General features: G+C 46.0%; 8 non-coding genes across 8 annotated transcripts; all 8 read right to left on the bottom strand.

Annotated features, from left to right (window-relative positions):
* Window positions 1-1,653: 1,653 nt before the first annotated feature.
* On the bottom strand, window positions 1,654-1,844 carry LOC130309508 (U2 spliceosomal RNA). Its single transcript, XR_008858173.1, has one exon. It is a non-coding gene; the product is annotated as a U2 spliceosomal RNA (small nuclear RNA).
* Window positions 1,845-3,947: 2,103 nt separating this feature from the next.
* LOC130309507 (U2 spliceosomal RNA) lies at window positions 3,948-4,138 on the bottom strand. Its single transcript, XR_008858172.1, has one exon. It is a non-coding gene; the product is annotated as a U2 spliceosomal RNA (small nuclear RNA).
* A 2,090-nt stretch (window positions 4,139-6,228) lies between these two features.
* On the bottom strand, window positions 6,229-6,419 carry LOC130309506 (U2 spliceosomal RNA). The gene has a single exon (XR_008858171.1). It is a non-coding gene; the product is annotated as a U2 spliceosomal RNA (small nuclear RNA).
* Window positions 6,420-8,504: 2,085 nt separating this feature from the next.
* LOC130309505 (U2 spliceosomal RNA) lies at window positions 8,505-8,695 on the bottom strand. Its single transcript, XR_008858170.1, has one exon. It is a non-coding gene; the product is annotated as a U2 spliceosomal RNA (small nuclear RNA).
* A 2,082-nt stretch (window positions 8,696-10,777) lies between these two features.
* Window positions 10,778-10,968, bottom strand: LOC130309504 (U2 spliceosomal RNA). The gene has a single exon (XR_008858169.1). It is a non-coding gene; the product is annotated as a U2 spliceosomal RNA (small nuclear RNA).
* A 2,097-nt stretch (window positions 10,969-13,065) lies between these two features.
* LOC130309502 (U2 spliceosomal RNA) lies at window positions 13,066-13,256 on the bottom strand. Its single transcript, XR_008858168.1, has one exon. It is a non-coding gene; the product is annotated as a U2 spliceosomal RNA (small nuclear RNA).
* A 2,104-nt stretch (window positions 13,257-15,360) lies between these two features.
* On the bottom strand, window positions 15,361-15,551 carry LOC130309501 (U2 spliceosomal RNA). Its single transcript, XR_008858167.1, has one exon. It is a non-coding gene; the product is annotated as a U2 spliceosomal RNA (small nuclear RNA).
* A 2,092-nt stretch (window positions 15,552-17,643) lies between these two features.
* Window positions 17,644-17,834, bottom strand: LOC130309500 (U2 spliceosomal RNA). The gene has a single exon (XR_008858166.1). It is a non-coding gene; the product is annotated as a U2 spliceosomal RNA (small nuclear RNA).
* Between the last annotated feature and the right edge of the window lie 427 nt (window positions 17,835-18,261).

Below are 18,261 nucleotides of genomic sequence, written 5' to 3'. Positions count from 1 at the left end.
GGTTATTTGACAACCTATGGCGGTGATGGTTCTGCTCAGGCAGAGCAGTGCTGATGCTCCTCATAAAGCTGTCGCTGCTGTGAAGGTTCTAGGTGACATCACAAATCCCTATGGTTACATACACAACAAAGCTGGGTTGTTGTTGTTTACACTCTGCAAGGCCTGTGGAAGTGAGTGACATCATAGCACTGTAGTTCTGAGGGTTCTAGATGGATGCAACAATCTCCTGTTGCTTCTATGAAGGCCATAATAGACGACATCACCAAACAGCTCCATAGTCACATACACAGCAAAGGAGAGATGTTGTTTACACCTAGTGATGTCAGTGGTATTGAGTGACATCACAGCACAGTGCTAAGGCTCCTGGGCCTGGACACAGCAGCGGCTGCAATATCTCAACGGAGAATACGTTTATATATATGTGTGTGTGTGCGCGTATATATATATATATATATATATATATATATATATATATATATTTCTCCGCCGAAATCACTTTTAAACCCATTTCCACCTTTTTTTCCCTTCTCTTCCTCTTACTTTTTTTTCACGTTTTTTTACGTTTTTCTCCTTTTCGCCTCTTTTCTGGGCGTATTATTCTTCTTTTTCTTCTTTTTTTTCGTCTAATGCATACCCCATCAGTGCAGCAATGCTTATTCAATACCGCCAGCAGATGGAGACACTGGGGGATAATTTTCTAAGGATTTATACTGATTTTTCCTGTCTGAATTTGTCGCACAGAAAGTTGCAGGCCAAATATGTGTGACATTTCTGCGACTTTAGCTTCTAGAGCATTTTTACAACATTATACATAGGTGCTGAATACATAAAAAGCGACTGTTCAGCGACAGACAAGTCGCATCGGCTGAAAGTAGGCCAGAATGTCAGTCCATGTTGGAGCAGGTTTAGATACAGTCTAAAGTATAGATCTCAAAGTCTGTGCACAGAATTTAGCAAGGGCCTTGCACCTTCTGATGCATCAGGTAGGTGCACAATAGCATAGCCTAACCCTCTGTACTTTGGTCTATATTGATGCGGGACATAGACAGCCAGCTGATGACCAATCCATTAGTGCAATGGATGGCTGGAAGCATTTGTCTTTGCCTTTGCAATACCACAGAAGCAATGCATGGTCAATGTACAGCAATGACACACCTGTGTGAACAGCCAGGAGACCCCCCCCCCCCCCCATGTTATGTTACATAGTTACATAGTTAGTACGGTCGAAAAAAGACATATGTCCATCAAGTTCAACCAGGGAATTAAGGGGTAGGGGTGTGGCGCGATATTGGGGAAGGGATGAGATTTTATATTTCTTCATAAGCATTAATCTTATTTTGTCAATTAGGAACATTCAGCACCCACCCGCTATCAAGGCAGCTGCCTATCATGTCATGCCCTACCTGCACAGGTGTGCTGGCTACTCAAATGATCCAATTAAGGAGGCCATTTAGTCAGCAGCAGCAGAAGTCCTGTGCCTGGACGCTCCAACAGCGGCCAGACACAAGCAGAAGCAGAAGCAGCAGAAGCAGCAGCAGCACCACCTTTTGTTTTTTGGCTGCAGCAGCAGCAAGGCCCACAGGGCTGGCTAGCTGGCTAGCCAGCAAGCAGGTAGCAATGAAAGTAGGAATCTTTCTTTTTAACCCTGTAAGGGGGTGGTGCACTGTACCCGAAGATACTGCCATATCGGGTCAATGCATAGGGCGACGGAAGCAAGCTTCGAAATCGGCCCCCGTTCTCAAAAATCCATTTAATATATGGTCCCCAGATAGGGGACGTATCAGATATTAAACTGATAAGAACAGATACTACACTTGATCTTAGCCAAAAGGCCGAGAAGCGATAACCGTGAAAGGGGCGGGCCCAACAAGGTGCCCTTCATGGGCACTATCACTGCTTGCTGTCAGGGAGGCTGCCAGACAATTTTCCATGCACACTCTGGGCTGGGGGGCAGTCAACCACCAGTACACACAGCAGAACCTAAACCCATACCATTATTGCTAAGCAGCAAGACAGGGGCCCATTGCACTCCCACGGGGCCTTTTTAAATGCAATCCATAACCCGGATTTGCCAGGAACCCTTCTTACTCCTCCTACTTGCATGTGACACTGGGCTTAGGATCTGCATAGGAAACACACACACAAGCACACACCTACCTTTGTTGCCTGCAGATGCCTCCTTGGCTGTCCCCAAACGGTATCAAACCAACACCCACGGGAAGCTGTAAGCATAGAGGACATGCCTGCACCCCATTGGACTTACCTGTGTGGGTTAAATCCGGGTTATTTGACAACCTATGGCGGTGATGGTTCTGCTCAGGCAGAGCAGTGCTGATGCTCCTCATAAAGCTGTCGCTGCTGTGAAGGTTCTAGGTGACATCACAAATCCCTATGGTTACATACACAACAAAGCTGGGTTGTTGTTGTTTACACTCTGCAAGGCCTGTGGAAGTGAGTGACATCATAGCACTGTAGTTCTGAGGGTTCTAGATGGATGCAACAATCTCCTGTTGCTTCTATGAAGGCCATAATAGACGACATCACCAAACAGCTCCATAGTCACATACACAGCAAAGGAGAGATGTTGTTTACACCTAGTGATGTCAGTGGTATTGAGTGACATCACAGCACAGTGCTAAGGCTCCTGGGCCTGGACACAGCAGCGGCTGCAATATCTCAACGGAGAATACGTTTATATATATGTGTGTGTGTGCGCGTATATATATATATATATATATATATATATATATATATATATATATATATATATATTTCTCCGCCGAAATCACTTTTAAACCCATTTCCACCTTTTTTTCCCTTCTCTTCCTCTTACTTTTTTTTCACGTTTTTTTACGTTTTTCTCCTTTTCGCCTCTTTTCTGGGCGTATTATTCTTCTTTTTCTTCTTTTTTTTCGTCTAATGCATACCCCATCAGTGCAGCAATGCTTATTCAATACCGCCAGCAGATGGAGACACTGGGGGATAATTTTCTAAGGATTTATACTGATTTTTCCTGTCTGAATTTGTCGCACAGAAAGTTGCAGGCCAAATATGTGTGACATTTCTGCGACTTTAGCTTCTAGAGCATTTTTACAACATTATACATAGGTGCTGAATACATAAAAAGCGACTGTTCAGCGACAGACAAGTCGCATCGGCTGAAAGTAGGCCAGAATGTCAGTCCATGTTGGAGCAGGTTTAGATACAGTCTAAAGTATAGATCTCAAAGTCTGTGCACAGAATTTAGCAAGGGCCTCGCACCTTCTGATGCATCAGGTAGGTGCACAATAGCATAGCCTAACCCTCTGTACTTTGGTCTATATTGATGCAGGACATAGACAGCCAGCTGATGACCAATCCATTAGTGCAATGGATGGCTGGAAGCATTTGTCTTTGCCTTTGCAATACCACAGAAGCAATGCATGGTCAATGTACAGCAATGACACACCTGTGTGAACAGCCAGGAGACCCCCCCCCCCCCCCCATGTTATGTTACATAGTTACATAGTTAGTACGGTCGAAAAAAGACATATGTCCATCAAGTTCAACCAGGGAATTAAGGGGTAGGGGTGTGGCGCGATATTGGGGAAGGGATGAGATTTTATATTTCTTCATAAGCATTAATCTTATTTTGTCAATTAGGAACATTCAGCACCCACCCGCTATCAAGGCAGCTGCCTATCATGTCATGCCCTACCTGCACAGGTGTGCTGGCTACTCAAATGATCCAATTAAGGAGGCCATTTAGTCAGCAGCAGCAGAAGTCCTGTGCCTGGACGCTCCAACAGCGGCCAGACACAAGCAGAAGCAGAAGCAGCAGAAGCAGCAGCAGCACCACCTTTTGTTTTTTGGCTGCAGCAGCAGCAAGGCCCACAGGGCTGGCTAGCTGGCTAGCCAGCAAGCAGGTAGCAATGAAAGTAGGAATCTTTCTTTTTAACCCTGTAAGGGGGTGGTGCACTGTACCCGAAGATACTGCCATATCGGGTCAATGCATAGGGCGACGGAAGCAAGCTTCGAAATCGGCCCCCGTTCTCAAAAATCCATTTAATATATGGTCCCCAGATAGGGGACGTATCAGATATTAAACTGATAAGAACAGATACTACACTTGATCTTAGCCAAAAGGCCGAGAAGCGATAACCGTGAAAGGGGCGGGCCCAACAAGGTGCCCTTCATGGGCACTATCACTGCTTGCTGTCAGGGAGGCTGCCAGACAATTTTCCATGCACACTCTGGGCTGGGGGGCAGTCAACCACCAGTACACACAGCAGAACCTAAACCCATACCATTATTGCTAAGCAGCAAGACAGGGGCCCATTGCACTCCCACGGGGCCTTTTTAAATGCAATCCATAACCCGGATTTGCCAGGAACCCTTCTTACTCCTCCTACTTGCATGTGACACTGGGCTTAGGATCTGCATAGGAAACACACACACAAGCACACACCTACCTTTGTTGCCTGCAGATGCCTCCTTGGCTGTCCCCAAACGGTATCAAACCAACACCCACGGGAAGCTGTAAGCATAGAGGACATGCCTGCACCCCATTGGACTTACCTGTGTGGGTTAAATCCGGGTTATTTGACAACCTATGGCGGTGATGGTTCTGCTCAGGCAGAGCAGTGCTGATGCTCCTCATAAAGCTGTCGCTGCTGTGAAGGTTCTAGGTGACATCACAAATCCCTATGGTTACATACACAACAAAGCTGGGTTGTTGTTGTTTACACTCTGCAAGGCCTGTGGAAGTGAGTGACATCATAGCACTGTAGTTCTGAGGGTTCTAGATGGATGCAACAATCTCCTGTTGCTTCTATGAAGGCCATAATAGACGACATCACCAAACAGCTCCATAGTCACATACACAGCAAAGGAGAGATGTTGTTTACACCTAGTGATGTCAGTGGTATTGAGTGACATCACAGCACAGTGCTAAGGCTCCTGGGCCTGGACACAGCAGCGGCTGCAATATCTCAACGGAGAATACGTTTATATATATGTGTGTGTGTGCGCGTATATATATATATATATATATATATATATATATATATATATATATTTCTCCGCCGAAATCACTTTTAAACCCATTTCCACCTTTTTTTCCCTTCTCTTCCTCTTACTTTTTTTTCACGTTTTTTTACGTTTTTCTCCTTTTCGCCTCTTTTCTGGGCGTATTATTCTTCTTTTTCTTCTTTTTTTTCGTCTAATGCATACCCCATCAGTGCAGCAATGCTTATTCAATACCGCCAGCAGATGGAGACACTGGGGGATAATTTTCTAAGGATTTATACTGATTTTTCCTGTCTGAATTTGTCGCACAGAAAGTTGCAGGCCAAATATGTGTGACATTTCTGCGACTTTAGCTTCTAGAGCATTTTTACAACATTATACATAGGTGCTGAATACATAAAAAGCGACTGTTCAGCGACAGACAAGTCGCATCGGCTGAAAGTAGGCCAGAATGTCAGTCCATGTTGGAGCAGGTTTAGATACAGTCTAAAGTATAGATCTCAAAGTCTGTGCACAGAATTTAGCAAGGGCCTCGCACCTTCTGATGCATCAGGTAGGTGCACAATAGCATAGCCTAACCCTCTGTACTTTGGTCTATATTGATGCAGGACATAGACAGCCAGCTGATGACCAATCCATTAGTGCAATGGATGGCTGGAAGCATTTGTCTTTGCCTTTGCAATACCACAGAAGCAATGCATGGTCAATGTACAGCAATGACACACCTGTGTGAACAGCCAGGAGACCCCCCCCCCCCCCATGTTATGTTACATAGTTACATAGTTAGTACGGTCGAAAAAAGACATATGTCCATCAAGTTCAACCAGGGAATTAAGGGGTAGGGGTGTGGCGCGATATTGGGGAAGGGATGAGATTTTATATTTCTTCATAAGCATTAATCTTATTTTGTCAATTAGGAACATTCAGCACCCACCCGCTATCAAGGCAGCTGCCTATCATGTCATGCCCTACCTGCACAGGTGTGCTGGCTACTCAAATGATCCAATTAAGGAGGCCATTTAGTCAGCAGCAGCAGAAGTCCTGTGCCTGGACGCTCCAACAGCGGCCAGACACAAGCAGAAGCAGAAGCAGCAGCAGCACCACCTTTTGTTTTTTGGCTGCAGCAGCAGCAAGGCCCACAGGGCTGGCTAGCTGGCTAGCTGGCTAGCCAGCAAGCAGGTAGCAATGAAAGTAGGAATCTTTCTTTTTAACCCTGTAAGGGGGTGGTGCACTGTACCCGAAGATACTGCCATATCGGGTCAATGCATAGGGCGACGGAAGCAAGCTTCGAAATCGGCCCCCGTTCTCAAAAATCCATTTAATATATGGTCCCCAGATAGGGGACGTATCAGATATTAAACTGATAAGAACAGATACTACACTTGATCTTAGCCAAAAGGCCGAGAAGCGATAACCGTGAAAGGGGCGGGCCCAACAAGGTGCCCTTCATGGGCACTATCACTGCTTGCTGTCAGGGAGGCTGCCAGACAATTTTCCATGCACACTCTGGGCTGGGGGGCAGTCAACCACCAGTACACACAGCAGAACCTAAACCCATACCATTATTGCTAAGCAGAAAGACAGGGGCCCATTGCACTCCCACGGGGCCTTTTTAAATGCAATCCATAACCCGGATTTGCCAGGAACCCTTCTTACTCCTCCTACTTGCATGTGACACTGGGCTTAGGATCTGCATAGGAAACACACACACAAGCACACACCTACCTTTGTTGCCTGCAGATGCCTCCTTGGCTGTCCCCAAACGGTATCAAACCAACACCCACGGGAAGCTGTAAGCATAGAGGACATGCCTGCACCCCATTGGACTTACCTGTGTGGGTTAAATCCGGGTTATTTGACAACCTATGGCGGTGATGGTTCTGCTCAGGCAGAGCAGTGCTGATGCTCCTCATAAAGCTGTCGCTGCTGTGAAGGTTCTAGGTGACATCACAAATCCCTATGGTTACATACACAACAAAGCTGGGTTGTTGTTGTTTACACTCTGCAAGGCCTGTGGAAGTGAGTGACATCATAGCACTGTAGTTCTGAGGGTTCTAGATGGATGCAACAATCTCCTGTTGCTTCTATGAAGGCCATAATAGACGACATCACCAAACAGCTCCATAGTCACATACACAGCAAAGGAGAGATGTTGTTTACACCTAGTGATGTCAGTGGTATTGAGTGACATCACAGCACAGTGCTAAGGCTCCTGGGCCTGGACACAGCAGCGGCTGCAATATCTCAACGGAGAATACGTTTATATATATGTGTGTGTGTGCGCGTATATATATATATATATATATATATATATATATATATATTTCTCCGCCGAAATCACTTTTAAACCCATTTCCACCTTTTTTTCCCTTCTCTTCCTCTTACTTTTTTTTCACGTTTTTTTACGTTTTTCTCCTTTTCGCCTCTTTTCTGGGCGTATTATTCTTCTTTTTCTTCTTTTTTTTCGTCTAATGCATACCCCATCAGTGCAGCAATGCTTATTCAATACCGCCAGCAGATGGAGACACTGGGGGATAATTTTCTAAGGATTTATACTGATTTTTCCTGTCTGAATTTGTCGCACAGAAAGTTGCAGGCCAAATATGTGTGACATTTCTGCGACTTTAGCTTCTAGAGCATTTTTACAACATTATACATAGGTGCTGAATACATAAAAAGCGACTGTTCAGCGACAGACAAGTCGCATCGGCTGAAAGTAGGCCAGAATGTCAGTCCATGTTGGAGCAGGTTTAGATACAGTCTAAAGTATAGATCTCAAAGTCTGTGCACAGAATTTAGCAAGGGCCTCGCACCTTCTGATGCATCAGGTAGGTGCACAATAGCATAGCCTAACCCTCTGTACTTTGGTCTATATTGATGCGGGACATAGACAGCCAGCTGATGACCAATCCATTAGTGCAATGGATGGCTGGAAGCATTTGTCTTTGCCTTTGCAATACCACAGAAGCAATGCATGGTCAATGTACAGCAATGACACACCTGTGTGAACAGCCAGGAGACCCCCCCCCCCCCCATGTTATGTTACATAGTTACATAGTTAGTACGGTCGAAAAAAGACATATGTCCATCAAGTTCAACCAGGGAATTAAGGGGTAGGGGTGTGGCGCGATATTGGGGAAGGGATGAGATTTTATATTTCTTCATAAGCATTAATCTTATTTTGTCAATTAGGAACATTCAGCACCCACCCGCTATCAAGGCAGCTGCCTATCATGTCATGCCCTACCTGCACAGGTGTGCTGGCTACTCAAATGATCCAATTAAGGAGGCCATTTAGTCAGCAGCAGCAGAAGTCCTGTGCCTGGACGCTCCAACAGCGGCCAGACACAAGCAGAAGCAGAAGCAGCAGAAGCAGCAGCAGCACCACCTTTTGTTTTTTGGCTGCAGCAGCAGCAAGGCCCACAGGGCTGGCTAGCTGGCTAGCCAGCAAGCAGGTAGCAATGAAAGTAGGAATCTTTCTTTTTAACCCTGTAAGGGGGTGGTGCACTGTACCCGAAGATACTGCCATATCGGGTCAATGCATAGGGCGACGGAAGCAAGCTTCGAAATCGGCCCCCGTTCTCAAAAATCCATTTAATATATGGTCCCCAGATAGGGGACGTATCAGATATTAAACTGATAAGAACAGATACTACACTTGATCTTAGCCAAAAGGCCGAGAAGCGATAACCGTGAAAGGGGCGGGCCCAACAAGGTGCCCTTCATGGGCACTATCACTGCTTGCTGTCAGGGAGGCTGCCAGACAATTTTCCATGCACACTCTGGGCTGGGGGGCAGTCAACCACCAGTACACACAGCAGAACCTAAACCCATACCATTATTGCTAAGCAGCAAGACAGGGGCCCATTGCACTCCCACGGGGCCTTTTTAAATGCAATCCATAACCCGGATTTGCCAGGAACCCTTCTTACTCCTCCTACTTGCATGTGACACTGGGCTTAGGATCTGCATAGGAAACACACACACAAGCACACACCTACCTTTGTTGCCTGCAGATGCCTCCTTGGCTGTCCCCAAACGGTATCAAACCAACACCCACGGGAAGCTGTAAGCATAGAGGACATGCCTGCACCCCATTGGACTTACCTGTGTGGGTTAAATCCGGGTTATTTGACAACCTATGGCGGTGATGGTTCTGCTCAGGCAGAGCAGTGCTGATGCTCCTCATAAAGCTGTCGCTGCTGTGAAGGTTCTAGGTGACATCACAAATCCCTATGGTTACATACACAACAAAGCTGGGTTGTTGTTGTTTACACTCTGCAAGGCCTGTGGAAGTGAGTGACATCATAGCACTGTAGTTCTGAGGGTTCTAGATGGATGCAACAATCTCCTGTTGCTTCTATGAAGGCCATAATAGACGACATCACCAAACAGCTCCATAGTCACATACACAGCAAAGGAGAGATGTTGTTTACACCTAGTGATGTCAGTGGTATTGAGTGACATCACAGCACAGTGCTAAGGCTCCTGGGCCTGGACACAGCAGCGGCTGCAATATCTCAACGGAGAATACGTTTATATATATGTGTGTGTGTGCGCGTATATATATATATATATATATATATATATATATTTATCCGCCGAAATCACTTTTAAACCCATTTCCACCTTTTTTTCCCTTCTCTTCCTCTTACTTTTTTTTCACGTTTTTTTACGTTTTTCTCCTTTTCGCCTCTTTTCTGGGCGTATTATTCTTCTTTTTCTTCTTTTTTTTCGTCTAATGCATACCCCATCAGTGCAGCAATGCTTATTCAATACCGCCAGCAGATGGAGACACTGGGGGATAATTTTCTAAGGATTTATACTGATTTTTCCTGTCTGAATTTGTCGCACAGAAAGTTGCAGGCCAAATATGTGTGACATTTCTGCGACTTTAGCTTCTAGAGCATTTTTACAACATTATACATAGGTGCTGAATACATAAAAAGCGACTGTTCAGCGACAGACAAGTCGCATCGGCTGAAAGTAGGCCAGAATGTCAGTCCATGTTGGAGCAGGTTTAGATACAGTCTAAAGTATAGATCTCAAAGTCTGTGCACAGAATTTAGCAAGGGCCTCGCACCTTCTGATGCATCAGGTAGGTGCACAATAGCATAGCCTAACCCTCTGTACTTTGGTCTATATTGATGCGGGACATAGACAGCCAGCTGATGACCAATCCATTAGTGCAATGGATGGCTGGAAGCATTTGTCTTTGCCTTTGCAATACCACAGAAGCAATGCATGGTCAATGTACAGCAATGACACACCTGTGTGAACAGCCAGGAGACCCCCCCCCCCCCCCCCATGTTATGTTACATAGTTACATAGTTAGTACGGTCGAAAAAAGACATATGTCCATCAAGTTCAACCAGGGAATTAAGGGGTAGGGGTGTGGCGCGATATTGGGGAAGGGATGAGATTTTATATTTCTTCATAAGCATTAATCTTATTTTGTCAATTAGGAACATTCAGCACCCACCCGCTATCAAGACAGCTGCCTATCATGTCATGCCCTACCTGCACAGGTGTGCTGGCTACTCAAATGATCCAATTAAGGAGGCCATTTAGTCAGCAGCAGCAGAAGTCCTGTGCCTGGACGCTCCAACAGCGGCCAGACACAAGCAGAAGCAGAAGCAGCAGAAGCAGCAGCAGCACCACCTTTTGTTTTTTGGCTGCAGCAGCAGCAAGGCCCACAGGGCTGGCTAGCTGGCTAGCCAGCAAGCAGGTAGCAATGAAAGTAGGAATCTTTCTTTTTAACCCTGTAAGGGGGTGGTGCACTGTACCCGAAGATACTGCCATATCGGGTCAATGCATAGGGCGACGGAAGCAAGCTTCGAAATCGGCCCCCGTTCTCAAAAATCCATTTAATATATGGTCCCCAGATAGGGGACGTATCAGATATTAAACTGATAAGAACAGATACTACACTTGATCTTAGCCAAAAGGCCGAGAAGCGATAACCGTGAAAGGGGCGGGCCCAACAAGGTGCCCTTCATGGGCACTATCACTGCTTGCTGTCAGGGAGGCTGCCAGACAATTTTCCATGCACACTCTGGGCTGGGGGGCAGTCAACCACCAGTACACACAGCAGAACCTAAACCCATACCATTATTGCTAAGCAGCAAGACAGGGGCCCATTGCACTCCCACGGGGCCTTTTTAAATGCAATCCATAACCCGGATTTGCCAGGAACCCTTCTTACTCCTCCTACTTGCATGTGACACTGGGCTTAGGATCTGCATAGGAAACACACACACAAGCACACACCTACCTTTGTTGCCTGCAGATGCCTCCTTGGCTGTCCCCAAACGGTATCAAACCAACACCCACGGGAAGCTGTAAGCATAGAGGACATGCCTGCACCCCATTGGACTTACCTGTGTGGGTTAAATCCGGGTTATTTGACAACCTATGGCGGTGATGGTTCTGCTCAGGCAGAGCAGTGCTGATGCTCCTCATAAAGCTGTCGCTGCTGTGAAGGTTCTAGGTGACATCACAAATCCCTATGGTTACATACACAACAAAGCTGGGTTGTTGTTGTTTACACTCTGCAAGGCCTGTGGAAGTGAGTGACATCATAGCACTGTAGTTCTGAGGGTTCTAGATGGATGCAACAATCTCCTGTTGCTTCTATGAAGGCCGTAATAGACGACACACCAAACAGCTCCATAGTCACATACACAGCAAAGGAGAGATGTTGTTTACACCTAGTGATGTCAGTGGTATTGAGTGACATCACAGCACAGTGCTAAGGCTCCTGGGCCTGGACACAGCAGCGGCTGCAATATCTCAACGGAGAATACGTTTATATATATGTGTGTGTGTGCGCGTATATATATATATATATATATATATATATATATATATATATATATATATTTCTCCGCCGAAATCACTTTTAAACCCATTTCCACCTTTTTTTCCCTTCTCTTCCTCTTACTTTTTTTTCACGTTTTTTTACGTTTTTCTCCTTTTCGCCTCTTTTCTGGGCGTATTATTCTTCTTTTTCTTCTTTTTTTTCGTCTAATGCATACCCCATCAGTGCAGCAATGCTTATTCAATACCGCCAGCAGATGGAGACACTGGGGGATAATTTTCTAAGGATTTATACTGATTTTTCCTGTCTGAATTTGTCGCACAGAAAGTTGCAGGCCAAATATGTGTGACATTTCTGCGACTTTAGCTTCTAGAGCATTTTTACAACATTATACATAGGTGCTGAATACATAAAAAGCGACTGTTCAGCGACAGACAAGTCGCATCGGCTGAAAGTAGGCCAGAATGTCAGTCCATGTTGGAGCAGGTTTAGATACAGTCTAAAGTATAGATCTCAAAGTCTGTGCACAGAATTTAGCAAGGGCCTCGCACCTTCTGATGCATCAGGTAGGTGCACAATAGCATAGCCTAACCCTCTGTACTTTGGTCTATATTGATGCGGGACATAGACAGCCAGCTGATGACCAATCCATTAGTGCAATGGATGGCTGGAAGCATTTGTCTTTGCCTTTGCAATACCACAGAAGCAATGCATGGTCAATGTACAGCAATGACACACCTGTGTGAACAGCCAGGAGACCCCCCCCCCCCCCCCCATGTTATGTTACATAGTTACATAGTTAGTACGGTCGAAAAAAGACATATGTCCATCAAGTTCAACCAGGGAATTAAGGGGTAGGGGTGTGGCGCGATATTGGGGAAGGGATGAGATTTTATATTTCTTCATAAGCATTAATCTTATTTTGTCAATTAGGAACATTCAGCACCCACCCGCTATCAAGGCAGCTGCCTATCATGTCATGCCCTACCTGCACAGGTGTGCTGGCTACTCAAATGATCCAATTAAGGAGGCCATTTAGTCAGCAGCAGCAGAAGTCCTGTGCCTGGACGCTCCAACAGCGGCCAGACACAAGCAGAAGCAGAAGCAGCAGAAGCAGCAGCAGCACCACCTTTTGTTTTTTGGCTGCAGCAGCAGCAAGGCCCACAGGGCTGGCTAGCTGGCTAGCCAGCAAGCAGGTAGCAATGAAAGTAGGAATCTTTCTTTTTAACCCTGTAAGGGGGTGGTGCACTGTACCCGAAGATACTGCCATATCGGGTCAATGCATAGGGCGACGGAAGCAAGCTTCGAAATCGGCCCCCGTTCTCAAAAATCCATTTAATATATGGTCCCCAGATAGGGGACGTATCAGATATTAAACTGATAAGAACAGATACTACACTTGATCTTAGCCAAAAGGCCGAGAAGCGATAACCGTGAAAGGGGCGGGCCCAACAAGGTGCCCTTCATGGGCACTATCACTGCTTGCTGTCAGGGAGGCTGCCAGACAATTTTCCATGCACACTCTGGGCTGGGGGGCAGTCAACCACCAGTACACACAGCAGAACCTAAACCCATACCATTATTGCTAAGCAGCAAGACAGGGGCCCATTGCACTCCCACGGGGCCTTTTTAAATGCAATCCATAACCCGGATTTGCCAGGAACCCTTCTTACTCCTCCTACTTGCATGTGACACTGGGCTTAGGATCTGCATAGGAAACACACACACAAGCACACACCTACCTTTGTTGCCTGCAGATGCCTCCTTGGCTGTCCCCAAACGGTATCAAACCAACACCCACGGGAAGCTGTAAGCATAGAGGACATGCCTGCACCCCATTGGACTTACCTGTGTGGGTTAAATCCGGGTTATTTGACAACCTATGGCGGTGATGGTTCTGCTCAGGCAGAGCAGTGCTGATGCTCCTCATAAAGCTGTCGCTGCTGTGAAGGTTCTAGGTGACATCACAAATCCCTATGGTTACATACACAACAAAGCTGGGTTGTTGTTGTTTACACTCTGCAAGGCCTGTGGAAGTGAGTGACATCATAGCACTGTAGTTCTGAGGGTTCTAGATGGATGCAACAATCTCCTGTTGCTTCTATGAAGGCCATAATAGACGACATCACCAAACAGCTCCATAGTCACATACACAGCAAAGGAGAGATGTTGTTTACACCTAGTGATGTCAGTGGTATTGAGTGACATCACAGCACAGTGCTAAGGCTCCTGGGCCTGGACACAGCAGCGGCTGCAATATCTCAACGGAGAATACGTTTATATATATGTGTGTGTGTGCGCGTATATATATATATATATATATATATATATATATATATATATATATATATATATATATTTCTCCGCCGAAATCACTTTTAAACCCATTTCCACCTTTTTTTCCCTTCTCTTCCTCTTACTTTTTTTTCACGTTTTTTTACGTTTTTCTCCTTTTCGCCTCTTTTCTGGGCGTATTATTCTTCTTTTTCTTCTTTTTTTTCGTCTAATGCATACCCCATCAGTGCAGCAATGCTTATTCAATACCGCCAGCAGATGGAGACACTGGGGGATAATTTTCTAAGGATTTATACTGATTTTTCCTGTCTGAATTTGTCGCACAGAAAGTTGCAGGCCAAATATGTGTGACATTTCTGCGACTTTAGCTTCTAGAGCATTTTTACAACATTATACATAGGTGCTGAATACATAAAAAGCGACTGTTCAGCGACAGACAAGTCGCATCGGCTGAAAGTAGGCCAGAATGTCAGTCCATGTTGGAGCAGGTTTAGATACAGTCTAAAGTATAGATCTCAAAGTCTGTGCACAGAATTTAGCAAGGGCCTCGCACCTTCTGATGCATCAGGTAGGTGCACAATAGCATAGCCTAACCCTCTGTACTTTGGTCTATATTGATGCGGGACATAGACAGCCAGCTGATGACCAATCCATTAGTGCAATGGATGGCTGGAAGCATTTGTCTTTGCCTTTGCAATACCACAGAAGCAATGCATGGTCAATGTACAGCAATGACACACCTGTGTGAACAGCCAGGAGACCCCCCCCCCCCCCCATGTTATGTTACATAGTTACATAGTTAGTACGGTCGAAAAAAGACATATGTCCATCAAGTTCAACCAGGGAATTAAGGGGTAGGGGTGTGGCGCGATATTGGGGAAGGGATGAGATTTTATATTTCTTCATAAGCATTAATCTTATTTTGTCAATTAGGAACATTCAGCACCCACCCGCTATCAAGGCAGCTGCCTATCATGTCATGCCCTACCTGCACAGGTGTGCTGGCTACTCAAATGATCCAATTAAGGAGGCCATTTAGTCAGCAGCAGCAGAAGTCCTGTGCCTGGACGCTCCAACAGCGGCCAGACACAAGCAGAAGCAGAAGCAGCAGAAGCAGCAGCAGCACCACCTTTTGTTTTTTGGCTGCAGCAGCAGCAAGGCCCACAGGGCTGGCTAGCTGGCTAGCCAGCAAGCAGGTAGCAATGAAAGTAGGAATCTTTCTTTTTAACCCTGTAAGGGGGTGGTGCACTGTACCCGAAGATACTGCCATATCGGGTCAATGCATAGGGCGACGGAAGCAAGCTTCGAAATCGGCCCCCGTTCTCAAAAATCCATTTAATATATGGTCCCCAGATAGGGGACGTATCAGATATTAAACTGATAAGAACAGATACTACACTTGATCTTAGCCAAAAGGCCGAGAAGCGATAACCGTGAAAGGGGCGGGCCCAACAAGGTGCCCTTCATGGGCACTATCACTGCTTGCTGTCAGGGAGGCTGCCAGACAATTTTCCATGCACACTCTGGGCTGGGGGGCAGTCAACCACCAGTACACACAGCAGAACCTAAACCCATACCATTATTGCTAAGCAGCAAGACAGGGGCCCATTGCACTCCCACGGGGCCTTTTTAAATGCAATCCATAACCCGGATTTGCCAGGAACCCTTCTTACTCCTCCTACTTGCATGTGACACTGGGCTTAGGATCTGCATAGGAAACACACACACAAGCACACACCTACCTTTGTTGCCTGCAGATGCCTCCTTGGCTGTCCCCAAACGGTATCAAACCAACACCCACGGGAAGCTGTAAGCATAGAGGACATGCCTGCACCCCATTGGACTTACCTGTGTGGGTTAAATCCGGGTTATTTGACAACCTATGGCGGTGATGGTTCTGCTCAGGCAGAGCAGTGCTGATGCTCCTCATAAAGCTGTCGCTGCTGTGAAGGTTCTAGGTGACATCACAAATCCCTATGGTTACATACACAACAAAGCTGGGTTGTTGTTGTTTACACTCTGCAAGGCCTGTGGAAGTGAGTGACATCATAGCACTGTAGTTCTGAGGGTTCTAGATGGATGCAACAATCTCCTGTTGCTTCTATGAAGGCCATAATAGACGACATCACCAAACAGCTCCATAGTCACATACACAGCAAAGGAGAGATGTTGTTTACACCTAGTGATGTCAGTGGTATTGAGTGACATCACAGCACAGTGCTAAGGCTCCTGGGCCTGGACACAGCAGCGGCTGCAATATCTCAACGGAGAATACGTTTATATATATGTGTGTGTGTGCGCGTATATATATATATATATATATATATATATATATATATATATTTCTCCGCCGAAATCACTTTTAAACCCATTTCCACCTTTTTTTCCCTTCTCTTCCTCTTACTTTTTTTTCACGTTTTTTTACGTTTTTCTCCTTTTCGCCTCTTTTCTGGGCGTATTATTCTTCTTTTTCTTCTTTTTTTTCGTCTAATGCATACCCCATCAGTGCAGCAATGCTTATTCAATACCGCCAGCAGATGGAGACACTGGGGGATAATTTTCTAAGGATTTATACTGATTTTTCCTGTCTGAATTTGTCGCACAGAAAGTTGCAGGCCAAATATGTGTGACATTTCTGCGACTTTAGCTTCTAGAGCATTTTTACAACATTATACATAGGTGCTGAATACATAAAAAGCGACTGTTCAGCGACAGACAAGTCGCATCGGCTGAAAGTAGGCCAGAATGTCAGTCCATGTTGGAGCAGGTTTAGATACAGTCTAAAGTATAGATCTCAAAGTCTGTGCACAGAATTTAGCAAGGGCCTCGCACCTTCTGATGCATCAGGTAGGTGCACAATAGCATAGCCTAACCCTCTGTACTTTGGTCTATATTGATGCGGGACATAGACAGCCAGCTGATGACCAATCCATTAGTGCAATGGATGGCTGGAAGCATTTGTCTTTGCCTTTGCAATACCACAGAAGCAATGCATGGTCAATGTACAGCAATGACACACCTGTGTGAACAGCCAGGAGACCCCCCCCCCCCCCCCATGTTATGTTACATAGTTACATAGTTAGTACGGTCGAAAAAAGACATATGTCCATCAAGTTCAACCAGGGAATTAAGGGGTAGGGGTGTGGCGCGATATTGGGGAAGGGATGAGATTTTATATTTCTTCATAAGCATTAATCTTATTTTGTCAATTAGGAACATTCAGCACCCACCCGCTATCAAGGCAGCTGCCTATCATGTCATGCCCTACCTGCACAGGTGTGCTGGCTACTCAAATGATCCAATTAAGGAGGCCATTTAGTCAGCAGCAGCAGAAGTCCTGTGCCTGGACGCTCCAACAGCGGCCAGACACAAGCAGAAGCAGAAGCAGCAGAAGCAGCAGCAGCACCACCTTTTGTTTTTTGGCTGCAGCAGCAGCAGCAAGGCCCACAGGGCTGGCTAGCTGGCTAGCCAGCAAGCAGGTAGCAATGAAAGTAGGAATCTTTCTTTTTAACCCTGTAAGGGGGTGGTGCACTGTACCCGAAGATACTGCCATATCGGGTCAATGCATAGGGCGACGGAAGCAAGCTTCGAAATCGGCCCCCGTTCTCAAAAATCCATTTAATATATGGTCCCCAGATAGGGGACGTATCAGATATTAAACTGATAAGAACAGATACTACACTTGATCTTAGCCAAAAGGCCGAGAAGCGATAACCGTGAAAGGGGCGGGCCCAACAAGGTGCCCTTCATGGGCACTATCACTGCTTGCTGTCAGGGAGGCTGCCAGACAATTTTCCATGCACACTCTGGGCTGGGGGGCAGTCAACCACCAGTACACACAGCAGAACCTAAACCCATACCATTATTGCTAAGCAGCAAGACAGGGGCCCATTGCACTCCCACGGGGCCTTTTTAAATGCAATCCATAACCCGGATTTGCCAGGAACCCTTCTTACTCCTCCTACTTGCATGTGACACTGGGCTTAGGATCTGCATAGGAAACACACACACAAGCACACACCTACCTTTGTTGCCTGCAGATGCCTCCTTGGCTGTCCCCAAACGGTATCAAACCAACACCCACGGGAAGCTGTAAGCATAGAGGACATGCCTGCACCCCATTGGACTTACCTGTGTGG

Source organism: Hyla sarda, unplaced genomic scaffold, assembly GCF_029499605.1.
Source record: "Hyla sarda isolate aHylSar1 unplaced genomic scaffold, aHylSar1.hap1 scaffold_153, whole genome shotgun sequence".
NCBI lineage: Eukaryota > Metazoa > Chordata > Amphibia > Anura > Hylidae > Hyla > Hyla sarda.
The sequence above is the reverse complement of the archived record's forward strand: the minus strand, read 5'-3'. Positions and strand labels throughout refer to the sequence as shown.